This window comes from Columba livia, chromosome 3 (genome assembly GCF_036013475.1).
Source record: "Columba livia isolate bColLiv1 breed racing homer chromosome 3, bColLiv1.pat.W.v2, whole genome shotgun sequence".
Lineage (NCBI taxonomy): Eukaryota > Metazoa > Chordata > Aves > Columbiformes > Columbidae > Columba > Columba livia.
Genome location: NC_088604.1, coordinates 92,004,471 through 92,019,338, shown reverse-complemented (window position 1 = coordinate 92,019,338; position 14,868 = coordinate 92,004,471). Strand labels below are relative to the sequence as shown.

At 40.0% G+C, this 14,868-nt stretch overlaps 1 protein-coding gene across 3 annotated transcripts in view; it reads left to right on the top strand.

Moving 5' to 3' along the window:
* Nucleotides 1-14,868, top strand: part of EPAS1 (endothelial PAS domain protein 1) — an 82,520-nt gene that overhangs the window by 22,460 nt on the left and 45,192 nt on the right. The window lies entirely within an intron of this gene.

Genomic DNA, 14,868 nt, shown 5'->3' with positions numbered 1-14,868 from the left:
AGGACAATGATGGCTGGTTTCCGTGCGTCTTGCCGTGGGAGTGGAGCGATGGGTATCTGCGAGGGGTACAGCAGCCTCCGTCACTTGGGTTTTGGTGCAGTGAGATACCGCTCTCCTTGGAAGGACGTATTGGGGCAGATACACGCTTGCAGAAGGCCTGTGCTCGCAGATAAAGGCAGAAGGGAGCAGCTTGCCTAACGCTGGGTGTTTTCAGCCCTGCGTACCTGCCCCTTCCTGAAGCTGAAGATCTTGCTCAGTGTTCCTCGGGCTGAACGTTTACAGGAGCAAGAAAAAACTTCTTATCTAAGGAAGAGACTGTGTAGAGACTAACTGGAAACAGGGTTATGTTTATGGTGCCAAACGGCAGTAGAGCATTTTTCATGAACTGCGTTCTGCAGCTGGCAAAGTGGGCAGCATCTGTAAACCTCTTTATGGTGGTGTACAGAGAGGAATAGAACGTACCCCTTGCTTTATTTAGATACTCTCATATGGGTACTGCAGTTGAGAAAGAGTTGCTGATATTTATTTTCTTCTTATCATTTTAATTTTTTTTTTAAATGTATTTTATTTTTTCATTAAACTTGCCCATAGGCTGTAGTCTGTCAGCAGGAAAAGCCAAACTTAAAACATCACCACAAAATGCACTGTGTCTCATGCAATATTGTGACTTGTATGCCGTAATTAGGGAGCTATGCACATAGGGGAATGCTGTAGGTGTGTAATAACAATTTTATTGTATACCATAAAATCCGGTCTCGTTAAGTTCTGAGGACCTCAGGAGTTTTGGAAGAGCTTCTCCTACTGTCTGAAGTAGTAATACAGTACACAGCTTCTTAGAGGTTACGTCTAATAACAACAATTAGTATGTTTGTATGTTTAAATATGCTTTAAAAGCTTACATGGATGTGGTTTGAAAAAGTAAAATGAAAGAGCTGTAAAATTAACATTAAAACCCAGCATATGCTGTGATGAGGAAGTCTTAGCCATACTTCAAAAAATAGAGATCTGAAAAGCTCTCTGGTCATCAGATCTGCCAGTTCAAGCAGAAGTGAATAGTAAACGTTACCGTTGTTTATGGTGCACTGGTTTTCATTTGCATTTTTTTTTGAATCATTAGGGAATGATGTGGGGTGGGGTTGAAATAAAAGTTATGAAAATGCACCTTTTGAAATGTCAAGAAAAAAGTCCCGGAAAGAACAATGACATCTCACACAGTTTGCACACTTCATTTTCTCTAAACAGAAAAAAGAAAAAAAATATATATATATATATTTCTATCTGTTGCCTTTAATAAATAAGGACGGGAGCAGTTTTGAAGCAAAGGCAAAGAAAAGCTTAATACAATGGGATCTTTAACAGAACACAAGAGGTATGCTCTTCTGTTTCTGGTGCAAGTGCTCCTGCAGGCTTGGTGGGGTTGTCTTCTGAGTGAAGGTGGTATCCCAGCCACCAGTGCTGCATGGGGACTGGGAAGGGATGAGTGGACTCTGGCCTTCCTGCAGAGCCAGCATGAATTCCTCCAGAGGAGACAGGACCGTGAGCTGGGAAGAAAGCTGAAGAACAGTTTCAGCTGGCCTACCACAGCATGTAGTTTCAAAGGGTTTTGCTGAAGCTTGGGTGTGTGCTAGAGTTCACTCATCAAAAGCATCTGTAGCCTCTAGAGGTTTGACTGAGCTGACTTTCTTGGAGCTGGTGCTCAGGTGGAGGTCTGCAGACAATCATGAGGAGGCTGGGAGGACATTTTGGGGAAGCATCACTCTGCTTTCTGTGTCCTTCTCTCGGTGTCTGCTGGCTGAAATGGGCTGATGGGAAGATTCTGGGCTACATCAACCTCTCACGTGGCCTACCAGGGCTATTCCTGTTTACCCCCTGTAGACAAAGATACCCCAAGGAAAGGGTTGAAGAAGAGACAAACCAGCTTTAAGGTCACTCTATCCAAATGGTCAAAAAACCCTCTCCTGCTGATTTCAGTGGCCATACATGCTTTTTGAGCAGACATCCTCATCATTGTGTATCTATACTTAATATGTATATAAATCAACTTTTAGGCGAATGGTTAATAAGGACTCTTAAGAAATAAGTATTTTTGTTGTTTCAACTTTGCTTGTTTTGCAGGAAAATAAACATTGCCACTAGCAACCATAATTATTCCATACTAGTCATTCCACCTTTTCTCCAAATGCAATGCATTTTTTTCCACAGCAAAGCACATTTTACATACCCTTAGCACAACTCTAGCCTTAGCCTAACACTCAGGGGATTACAGAGATAAGATACTAGCCATGGCTAGCATCATCTGATAAGCTGGAGCATCAGTAGGGTGCAGAGTTATAGCTTTGGAAGGCAGAGAAAACAGCATTTAGGGCTATTTTTGAGTCTTGCTTTAGGGATTGAATAGGAATATGAACAAACAGATTTTTGCAAGAATTATGGGGACCCTGTTGTTAATTTTTGCAGTAATTATTGAACTGCTTTCTTGTTGCTTAAAAATCGGCCCTCATTTATTTGTAACTATTCAACCAATGGAGCGAAATACTTGGTAACAAATTGCTACATGGGGAAATAGTAACACAGTCTATTTCAAGCAACATTTGAATACTAGAAACATAGGTAAAATGGAAGGTGAAGGCTAATGATTTAATAAGGTACTCAGGACTGTGCCTTATGTTTAGAAGGCAGTAATTTGCATTTGCTTCCTGTAGGGTGACTTTACTGAGGAACTGAGGACATTTAGCATATGCTGATGCTGAGACTCTTCTATACATCTGTTGTTACTTGGAAAGTGTAAAGTCTGTGGTGGAGGCTTGTAAGATGCCGCAGGAGGAGGAGTGAAGCACTGGCAGATAGGAGAGCGCTGGTGTAGGCAGGGAAAGATGAAGAGAGGAGATGGTTTTGTGTGCTCCAAAAAGCTGGGGGGGCACCAGGGTAGTTAATGTGGGCAAACAGGCTCTGTTTAGGAGAGTGATGTTTATGTGCTAGATAGAATTGCATATCCAGCAAATAGCCTTAAATATATTTTGTGGTTACCGCAACTTATGTACAAAGCAAAACCATAATTACAATGCTGTTCTTGTTTTTGAAACATCGTCGCGTGCCAAACAAGTTCTGGATATTTGTAGGGCACGGTAATGTCCAAGATCCCCTCAGCGTGAAAAGGATAGGTTTACAGGTACTGGCTATACTCACAAAACCAACTGAAGCTTAATTCTCATTCCCATCTTATTGTGAAGACTTTAACCTTCCAGTGTTTGGCTTCTGCAGCACCCCTGTGCCCACAGCAAATGTCACGGGGGGTGGGTGGCTGGAGATGAGGCAGCTGGTGGAGCAAAAGACTTGTGTTCTCAGGCCCTTTGACTCTTCCCTGATCCTGGTCAGGCTCTGCAGTGTGTGCACCGGCATCATCAGTGTCCCTTTTTTCTTCCCCGATACTGTATGAACAGCTTGGTGCAGAAAAATCTCATTAAATTGGATCTGCTGGTGATAACAATGTCTTGTGAAACTCAGTAGTTTCTCTTTGCCTTTTCGATTGTGCTGGTAGCTCCTTCTGGAACAATCTCCAGTAGACTGGCTGTTTTATTTTTTTATAACTGTTTCAAAAAGTTCAAGCAAAAGTTTTGTGGTGGTGGTGATGGGTTTTTTTGGTCATTGTTTTTTTTTTATTTTATTTTATTGGTCAATCAGAGGCGGTTTTAGAAGAACGAGTCCTAACTGCAGTTGGAATTATGATTTCCTAGACAGTTCAGTGCGCTCATTCAACAGCCCTCCCTCTCCTACCAACGTCCCTGCTGTTGTTTTAAGATAAATTATAGACATGGAATAGCACACAGGTCAGATGCCTGGCGTAGAAGCCAAGGGCTTCAGCACTGGCAGAAGGGCCAAGCTCCCACCGACTCCACGTCCCCAGGATTCCTCCAGGTTAGCCGAAGGGTACTGGACTTGCTCCTCCAGTCCATCTTGCCGAGCTCACAATCTCAGATTACTCAAATTATTTGTTGGGCCTCTGGTCAAAACAAAAAACAAGCAAACAAAACAGTGAGAACCCCAAGTCCCTTTGTAACGCTTAGTAATAGATCGGTAGTTGTTTAAATACATTGGGGAAAAAATATTTATGACAAAATGCCTGAATGTTTGCAGTGAAGGATTTGTTCTGTCATCCTTTCACAGCACGTTTTAAAGAGCATAAGAAGCACTAACTTTTGCAGGTGTGAGTAAAGAAACTAATTGAAAATGTGGCGATTCTGTGCTTTTGCCTGCCCTGCTTATGCCCTGTTCAATACTACTGGGACTGTATGGGATGTAAATGGCCACAGCACTTTTGCTGTTACAGAAAAACTAAATTTGGGGAACTTCTAGTGTTTGTTATGCACAGTGAACCTCTGGGAAAGCTTCAACCCTTGACCTCTGTAGTGGGTTATGACAGGGAAGAATCGTAAGAGCTTGATTTAGACCCATCTGTGGAAAGCTGGTTAAAAATATTTAACTACCATGTTCTTCCTCCTCCCCCTTTTCAGTAAAGGTCCTCTTAAAATACATTCTCTGTGGCTTCATTTTTATCATTACTTTGGGAGCCCCGTAGCCAAGCCTGCTTGTAAGGAAATGATTAAATTATATTCATGTTTGTGTTTTGAAATTGCCTTGGTTGTAGTCCAAGAAGTATTTTCTTGCTCTTCCAAATTTCCATGTCCTTTAATATTAATCTGTTTTCCTAAATGTGACCTGCCCCAGCAGTAAAATTTGTTGGTAATTGGTCATGTAATGGTTGCTGAAGGGACATAAAAACTAAACTAAATTTATCTCAGTCTTTTAAAAAACTTATTCTAAGAAAAATAAAGTTTTTATTAGAAAATGAAACGGCATTTGACTGTATCAGTAGGTAATTTGTCAGAAAACTGAATAGTCATCAAAGAGATTATGGTAGCAGAACTCTTTAATTTTGTTTTTGCAAAGTAGAATATTCTTTCTTTGAAATACTTTGTCACTAGCTTTTAATTTTGCATTATATGTTAATAAATGTTTATGCTTGGGTTGTAGTGGCAATTTCAGACTGAACAACCAGTAATGACATTATTTGTTGCCTTTGAGAAAGAACTCTTTTATGTGGTCTGTATATAACAAATTAAAACTGTCCCAAATGTCTAGAATTAAATAATCTTTTTATTTTTTTTTTAATGATAGCACAGGCAGTCTTCGAAGCAAGCCACAACATCTTACTCTCAGTTCAGACTTTGACATTCTGTTGCTAATACAGCTTTTTTTGTTAAGAAAAGGTGAAAGGATATTTCATGTAAGAACAGAAGTGGCTTTATTACCAGCTATTACTAATGACTATTAGTTGCATTTTTAGAGCAGTTGATAATATTTTGTTCTTTTTCTTGCAAAATTGTGTGTCATCAAAGCTATTACACTAATGCTTACGTGGAAAGGCCACCATTTGCCCAGAGTAGCTATGTAGTTACATTAGTTTCTATAAATAAGTTAATTATTTTAGATGAAAGTTATAAAGCAATCTGTTTACTGAAGTAGAATAGCTGAAAAAATGCCAAAAAAAAGGGATGCAGAGGAGCATTGGAACAATCTAACACTCTCCAAGGGTTCTTTATGCATATTTAATATTTTAATCAAACACAACTTCTCTGTGGTTTTGTGGTCTTAAGAAAACTGGAAGGAAGGAAAGTGCTATTTCGCTGTTCAGCTGACTGAAATGTAGCAATTTCCTTGTTTAAAATATTGATTCTCCCCGATTGCCCTGAAATGTTTTTGGAGTCAGATAGAAATGAATGGGGGAAAGATATAAAATATGAAAATTTCCATTAACTGTGTGGAGAGGATAAAAGCATTAGCATGCACTCTGTTCTCCTTGAGAAACACGTATTGGTTAGATACAGAGGTTTCAGTACCACATATGATGGAAATGTGATCTAAGAGCTTTAATTTACCTTCATCTGTCAATGTTAATGGACAGAGCAAGTGCTGGAGCTGCTGTAAAACAAATCTGTTTTCCTTTTGTCTGCTGTGCCAGATAATGAAATAAAAGCTAAATTATAACTGATAAAAGTAATTTGCAGAAAAGAAATGATAAAAATATAACAGCAGAGCTTGCCATTAGCAGTTTAAATGGATAATGTTTATTAGTGCTCATAACCTACTTCTGCACTTCTGTCCTCTGGTTTAGGTTGTCTTCTCCTCCTTCCCATGCTAGCAAAGGCCTTTGCAGTCAGTTGAGGCTTAGAGCAATAAAATTATGGGTATGCTAAATGCTGGCAGGGGTAACTTTCTGAGCGATAACTGCTATTCTTTTCCTTTTTCTGCATTACAGTATTGTCAAATGAAAGCACGTAAACAGTTTGAAGTGTTATTATCAGTATAATTTTATCCATCCTAAACTGAGGAATGTATCTGCTGATGATGAAAACTGAGAAAATGGTTTATCTCATTGCGGCACTGGTAACTCTAGTAAACTTATCACAAGTTACACAATATTTGCTGTGAAAGCCTTAGTCCTTGGAGTAATGTGCTTAAGTGAGACTCATACTTTCTTTCTGTCTTCCTACGTCTGTCTCTCTTTTTTGGCTGTAAGATAGAGAAGTTTGAAGTCACGTCCCAGTTCACAAAAACTCAGAAATGGGAAGGCAGATGTGCAGACCTCTGAGTCTTGTGCGTCTGTGAGTGTGCACAATGATTCTAATATGTGCACCTATAAATGTACACACACATGCACAAACATTTAAATCTTATAATTTCCCTGTAAACCAGCCTTATCTCTCTTGAAATTGAGTCAACGTTTTTTAAATGCTTGGAATTTAGATTACTTTTATGATGGGAAGCCAGTGTCCAGAGTAAAACATTAGCCACAGGGTACTTGAAGGATGATTGGTTTCTTGCAAGAGCTGGACATGCTCATTGGTACCTTTCTACTTTAAAGACATTCAGTTGTGAATGACTGACTAGGGAACAACTGTTCAACTCTAGCTGCAGTACTTACAAGTATTCTATGTTTGCAGCCTGGACGCTGCTGTACTGGGCTTGCCAGTTTGCAAATGTCAAGGACAGTTCCCCTCTCACTTTCCTAAATGGCTTGCTCTGATCATCCTTCAAAAAACCTGCCCTTTCTCCAGCGCTCCTTCTCCAGCTATTGCTGCCAATTGCTGCTTTGCTGTGTGGCTGCAGCGCCTGTAATCCCCGCAAAGCCTGGGCCTTGTTGGTCCAAGCAATCCGGGAAGGCATGTGAACCTCCCTCTCCTTGCTCCAGAAAATAAGAGAAGGGCATCTGGAAAGCTGGGAAAACTTTTCACGAGTGTGGTGGTGCAGAGTATCAGCTGCAGCCCACGGTCTTGCTGCCACTCCTCAGATATAGGTGCAGGTTTATTACGATGTCAAAGCTACTATTGTTTTAATATTTGATTGTGCATTAATATATTGATTTTCCATGTATAACGCAGGAGAAATACATGTGTGAACTCTCTAAAGCACTTTTATCTGACAAAAACCTTTGCATTAATCCTGTAAGTGATATGGGTCTGCATTGTTCTGAAGTGCTTTACTGTTGTGGCCGAGTGCTGTTGTTATAAATTTTGCTTCTGTACTATGTCCGTTCTGTGTGTCACACTTTATTCCCCCTGCAGATTCAAAGGATTTAGGAAAAAAAAAAGGTGCTATTAAAAATGTGTTTATAGCAGAACAGATAATGAAGTTCATATTTTTCCAGTACTGTTCAGATAGTGAAAGTTGCCTTTAAAGAGGCATTTAGTGGCATAATAATTAGATATCAGTATAATGGAATAATAATAATGCCATGTTGGAAGAAAACCTCCATTTCAGTTTACCGATGTAAACCTGAATTTATAGCAGCAGCCTGAAAGTGTGGTAGCAGAGGTCTGCTTGCCCTTGTAGCTTTGCATCTGTACTCAAGGCTTTAGCAGGCAGGATATGATGCACAAGCTGATTCTTTTCATGAAGTGTTAAAGGCAACTTCAGTGAAGCAAAACTTTGATGAGTAACATCAAAGCTGTATCACCATAGGATAGCAAAGCAGTCTGGTGCATTGGCCCCATCTTCACATACTGGTTGACATCAGAGAACAAATTAAAGTAGCAAAACCTATGCCAGAGTGTGAACTCCAATGTACAAGTAGAAGTAGGGGAACCTCTGTGGTACATGTTTGTGATGTTGTAGGTATGAATGGGGGTTGGACAAAACAGTTTTGCTGCAGAAAATGGTCCCCTGTTCCCTGATGACAGGGTGAAATAGAGTGTTAGACCACGAAACTACTGAAAACAGCAGCGTGAAACATTGAAAGCTGTAGAGAAACAGTGTCTCTGCTGAAAACTCAGTGTAAAGTACATATGGAAATACACACTACGGCAGAATTAAATCCTGAGGATGGCTGGTGTTAGACTAAGCTCGTGTTTGAACTTTGCATCCGTCTTCTGGGAGGAGGCTGCAAGTGCTTGACGCCTCCTGGGCTGCGATGTGAGTGTCAGAAGCACACTAGAAAATTAGCCGGTTTAGGTAGTATAGGTGAGCAGTCAGACCAGAGGTAAAGTGTATAAGACCTGAGCTGTTTGGACAGACAGCTGTGGAAATGTTTATTCAGGCCAAAACTGGAAAAGACAGTGCAGAAGGATTTTCAGTAAATGAAATTGTCTCTGCTTCCAGAGAGAGTTGTCTTCATCAGGAGAGCATGTAGCTTTCTGAGAAGGGCTGGCACTCACTAAGCAATAGTCATGGGAGCTTCCCAAGGAGGAGGATGGTGCAAGGTTGTGGTTGTAGAATGTGGAAAAAACAGTTGAGAGAAAATAGATCCTGTTATAAGGTTTATTCCAGATTTTTTTTTGAGGTCTGAGTTGTATATGTAGTCATGTGTATTTATATGAAGGTACTGCTTAATAGCAGGTGTATTTTTATCCTTTCTATTAAGCTTTTATGCACTAACTTTTCCTCTTTACAGTCTCCTTCTGGGAATGAGAAGTGGCTCCTTTAACACCATTTCTGATCTATTGAGTTTTGAAAAATCAGGCTGATGGGCAGGCTGGACCCTTTTATTCTTAAAAGTGTTTTTTCCTGGAGTTAAACAGAATTAATCTTTGTCCTTCTGGCTGTTCTGAAAGCTTGGTTAATTAAGATGATCAGTCCTTGTGTAAGTGGGACTTAACAGAGTCCAGATGTTCCTGTATTTCAGCCACACTTGTACCTTTTACCCTGTGTGAAGTAAGACTCTTGGAGTGAAAAGTTCTCCACTTCTTTATCTAGTTCTAGGTCTGCACTTGGAAATATTTTCCATGCTCTTGAAGTCTTTCTACACCCATGGGATATTTTTTTGGTTGTCTGCTTTCCCTTTCCTCTCCCTAAATCTGCTGACGGCACTCCCAAATCTTTCTCCCATTTTCTGAATTGTGTTATCTGCTTCCTCCAGAGATGGTTTGATAAAATCTGGTTTCCAGTTCTCTCCATGCTTTGGGCCTCTGTGGTAAAGAGCATCATTTAATTAAGGTCTTTTAGTGGTCCTTCTTGCTTTCCTTAAAGTGGTATCCATTTCAAGTGCTCCTCAAGAATTTTATTATGTTTTTCTATAATGAAGTACACTTGTATTGAGACATTGGAAATTTTGTATCATAAACTAGCTAGACATTCAGTCTTTCTCGACCTATGAAATTATGTAAAATTTTCATTGCTTTTTGTACACGGACTTGTAGAAAGAGTTACTTTTTCCAAGCAGACCCCTTGTTTTGTTTAAACTTTCCCCAAAACTTTGTTTCCACCTACTTTCTTTTTTAAAATCTTTATGCTCCTCTCTTGGGGACCAAGTAACAGCACTTATATGGAAATTTGGATGTTCCTTCCCATGCCAAACAGTGACTGCCGACTAGTAGCTGGTCTGGTGTAAGGAGTGTGAAACGTCTTGAGAGAATCTAAAGGCAAAGTATTTCCGGTTTATTGACATTAACACAAGACAAGAAAACATAAAGTAAAACTTCTTTTGAAGACCTGTATTCTGATCTCACATCCTTGCAAATCAGGATAACTCCGTTTAAGTTAATGTAGTGATGTGAGAATTGTTCCCCGGGGCAGGCGTGATGTGGTCCCCTGGGAGGGGGGGAACTTGTGGAGACTTTGCCTCTAGTGGTTGCAGGCTGGTCCTTTATCCTGGACTCTGTTATGTCCCCACTGTGCCTTCATCCTTTGTACCGCAATTCCCATTGTTCTCAGGTGTTTTTTGCTGTCCATCATATGCTTGGGTCTGTGTGTGGAGGTCAGTGTTGATACTGTATCCCTGAGTTGGAGTCTGACAGGGTAGGGACAACCTGCTCCCCACGTCAAGGATGCTTTCCTAGTAATGTTGTTGCTGTTTTAATTTTAATTCTGAAATGAGGAAGTGAGGAGTTTAACATTTCAGGATGATAATTTAAATAGCTGCAGCTCCCATAACACAGGAAAGACGTGTTTTTGAGACTGGGGCTGCAAAGCTGTTTTGAGTGGAGCCTAAATCAGAGGGTGTTCTCCATGGGTTGAGTCCATCCTATGTCAGCTCTAGGGAGGGGGCACACAGCAGCAGCTTTGCAGGGGCTGCCTGGAGCCACCCGTTGGCTTGTACTGTCCAGAGCAACTCGTCTGTAGAAGTGTTCATGCCAGGCAAAGTTGTGTGAGGGTGAGTACCAGTGAAACGTGTCATTTTAAAAAGCACCTAAGTAATGATTTGCTGTGACTGTTGCATATGTAATGCAGAAGGAGAAACTATTCACCAGAGTAGAAACAAACACTCTTATTTTCTGGGAACTGGCCTGGGGCCGTGAGGGTGTTTGTGTGCGTGGTTTTTCTCCCCCAAACCCCCGTGGCTTATCTTGCTTGTTTCTCTGTCTTTCCTCTCCCCTCTGGCCAGACTCCAGTTTGTAATTCTGCATTCTTTGCTACTCAGCCTGAAGTTTTCTCATGTTAAGTGTTTGTTTTGAATTTGCACCTTGCTTCTGCACAGAACATGTCAGCGATGAAAGACCTGCTGGTTAGGAGCTTTTTCAGTATATAAAATGGAGCCTCAAAGTCAAGTGGTGTTGGCTTGGCACGCCTATGTGCCCAAAATATCTTCAGACCTTTAAAAATAGGCAGTAAGAAATGAATTCTTATGGAGGGAAAATAAAATCTGTGCAAATATTTTGACAGTGAAAGTGACTGACCAGTAGAGCAACCTACTAAATGATACAGTGGGTTGGTTCTCCATCCCTGAAAGTTGCTTAAATTGACCAGACTGTTATTTTAAAGAAATGCTCAGATTCAAACTGCATTAATTCAAGTGAATCTTGCAGCCTTTCATCTACAGGTTAGACAAGTTGTTGGGATTCTTCTTCCTTTCTGGGCTGATGAGGTTTGATGCCATCATTCATCCTTCTCCCAGAGCTGTTAGTAAGCCAGAGCTTCAGGGAAATATGTCTTCATTCAGGATTTTAATAAAACATGCTATAATTTCATAGCCAATAAAATCCCTGCATCTGCAGCGGCATAGACCTACACCCTACCTCCACTCCAGTTTGAAACTTAATTGAAAATACAGTAGATCGGTGGACTTTTCTATTTCTTGTCACACTGTGGGTCAACTGAACTCATGTTTTCAGAAGGTTTTTTCCCAGCTTTTGTTGGTTAAAGTTAAACAACCTCTTCTCAGCTGTGGTAAACATTTATTGGTAGATGATAAAATTTCATTTAGTATCATTGATGAAAAATGGCCTGTTTGATTCTTAGTCAGTGATCTGAGATATTGGACCTATCTAAGTGGAGAAACTGTGGTTGAAATGTTCACCCATGTGGGTTTCTTAACTTAATGACTATTGTTCTTTTAGAGTCTTTGCAGATTTTTTTCCCAATGTTTTCAAGCTTTCTTCGAAAGATTAGTGCAAGGGTAAACAGAAATTGGTGAAAGTCCATTACATGTATGAGGAAATTATAATAAGAATGAGGAGGAAAGTTGATATTGGTGATTGTTATGTACAATGATTAATAAGATTTTGTTTTTAATTTGAAAAGAAAATAAATAGGATGTACTTGAAGTTTAGTCCTCTAAGGCTTATTATTTTTTAAGTGTACTATTGATTAAAAACTATGTTGAATCAAAGTCAAATCATATTTGTACAATTTAGATTGACTCCATTAGGTGTGCTGTGCGATTGCTCTTTAATTATTACTGTTGTTTTCCACACGCATTGCATTATAAAGGTTTCTTAGTCTTAAATGTGTTTTATAGTAGCATATGGCTGTTCCAGTAAAAGAGTTAAATATTTATTCATGTTCTGTATTCTGTATGAAAGGACTTTTCTCAAGACTTTTTTTTTTCTGTCTATAAAGGGATAAAAATCTTTTTGTAACTACTCTTGGCCATAGCAGCACGTTTTGTACAAATGTAGCTAACTCTACTGGCATGCAAGCACAATTTGTAAGAATAGGTTAGCGCAAGAAGCAAAGTTACCTCTTGGGTTCAGCTTGTATCAATGCGGGTACGTGATGCTCTCTCTGTGCGAGTCTCATTCCTCTGCTGTGCTAGCATTTGGGGTAGGGTCATGGTACGATTGTTTCTCAGTGTACCTCATCTTTGGCCTCTGTATCATCCCATTTGTGATTTCTAATAACAAAATCATCAGTTTTGGCAGTAAGTGTAGCTTCTTTTCTTTTTTTTTCCTTTTCTATTTTTTTTTTTTTCCTTCTGCTTCTCCTGAGAAAGCAGTCATTTTTGGAACAATCACGCCGTTCTGTTGATTAAGTTATTTAACTTAGGAAAGGAGAAGAATAATAAAAATTGCAAGAACCACTGTAAGGAGGCTTAAGGTGTGTTTACAAAGCGGTGTTGATAGTTATTGAGACTCTTGGCTCCAAATGGATGAGAGCACCTTCACCCCTGCCTTGGGAAGTACCATCTGTTTTGTGTAACTCTTGTGACCCCTTATGCCTTGTTTGCGTAACTTTTATGAGAATAAAAGCTGCAGCACAAATCATGGCAAAATACTGATACGATAAGTCATAGCTCTGAAGTAAAGAACAAAAAATATGAAGAAATGTGACAATGTGAATGTACCTTTCTATACACACTGAATGCTTCCTAGCTTTGCTGCTTCTCATTTATCATAGTCTTTTATAACGATAGAGCAAGAAACACCAAAAGAGAAAGACTGCATCCAGTTATTCACTTTGTATTACAACACAGACTGCCCTTGTATCAGTTCCCTTTGAAAGTTTGTGTTTAGCGAGCAATTACTCAGAAGAGCTAGCGGCCATTTCCCAACAGAACCAAGCCTTAATTTTTAAAATATTTGAAATACTGCAGTTGAGTGTGGAGAGGCCACAGTTGTTCTCCTCAAGTACTGGACTTCAGACGTCCCTCTGGCTTCTGCGGTGGGTGCCGAGAGGCCACGCAGCAGCGAGAGGCTCCGCCGGGTGTGTGGGGTGGACAGAGAAAGGCACTGATTGCCCCCAGGTTACATCACTCCAGGCTCTGATTTTTAGCTGTTAATTTAGAGGAATTGCCTAACTTTCTTAAAGCGACTGCAGGTTTTCTGGCCAGGTAGCCCAAGTAGCATGACCCTTTGCTTCAATCCTTTTCCCCTGTAGTAAGAGAATACCATTTATCCTAGCTCAAGCTACTAATCTTTGTTTTTTATCAACTTAAACTAGTGACAGACTTGAATACTAATGAGAGATAAAAATCACAGCATGCAAAGTTATCGCTATTCCAGTTTACCTGATGACTTAATTGAGAGGTAGACAATTAAAGAGCTACTGTATAAAAGAGCAGCCCCCCGAAAAGAAAGCAGGATCTAAGAATAAGCTGCATCCCAGGGTGTTTGTACAGACAAAACTCACATCCCAAAGGGCAAAAAAATGTAGCCTGGCTCTCAGGGTCTGCACTTGATCGTTGTTGCAGGAAGTGGAGGAAACTGTGTTACATGGAATGATCAAAATTTAGAGCGTCTGTATTGTTATTCTCAAGAATTATTATTCCCTGCTTGCCAAAGAAATGGCTGTTTTAATCTGTCTTTCTTGTCATCCATCTTCTTATTGTGAATGGCTTCAAGTCGCCAAGAGACAGAGAGGGAGAAACCATTAACTTCCATCATAACCGAGTGCACATTAAAATGATTAAGGTCCAAAAAGTAAAGAAAGGTCAGCATTATTTCATAAATATTTTATTGTAAGAGCTGTTTTCTTAACTTTATTATTAGAAAATTTGACACTTTGGAAGGAAAAGGCTCATTAGCAGGCAATGGCGCAAAGTAATTTTGATGATCACTTTGAGCGTTCTCTAAAGGAGACAAAGCATTTTCATTTTGAGCTGCTGTGTGGCACCATGAAGTGGCTGAATTTCCTTTGTTATATGCTCAGCAATCTTTTATATGCTGAACTTGGGAGGAAGAGTGATGTAGGGGGCATCATTACAGAGCATCCCAGAGCCCTAGGAGACAAACCACCTCTTTTTGTGTTCCCCAGGCTGGGAGGGTTCACCTGCTTGATCTTTGCTCTGTCAATAACCAGCTGACTGTGATGGAGACAAGCCTGTATGAAAGCTGGGCCTCCATACCTTCCAAGACTGGCCTCCAGTCTTCAACCCTCCGCTGATTTCAGAGACCTCTTTCATTAGGAATTGGCTTTATTACTCCTTTTCTGTCTTGCGGCGGTTTTAAATATTTTATTAGTTCTAGCTACTGTTTTCATTGGTGGAATTAGGAAAAGGAAAACACCAGTGCACAGCTGAAATGCATTCTGGAGGGCTTTTCATTTATATAGCAATCTTTAAAATTCTGGCAATATGTTTACTTTATGATCCCTATAAATGCTCACTGTCGTTTTTTTACCAGCCAATACTGTTTTAAATTTTGATTTCTCTGGAAATAA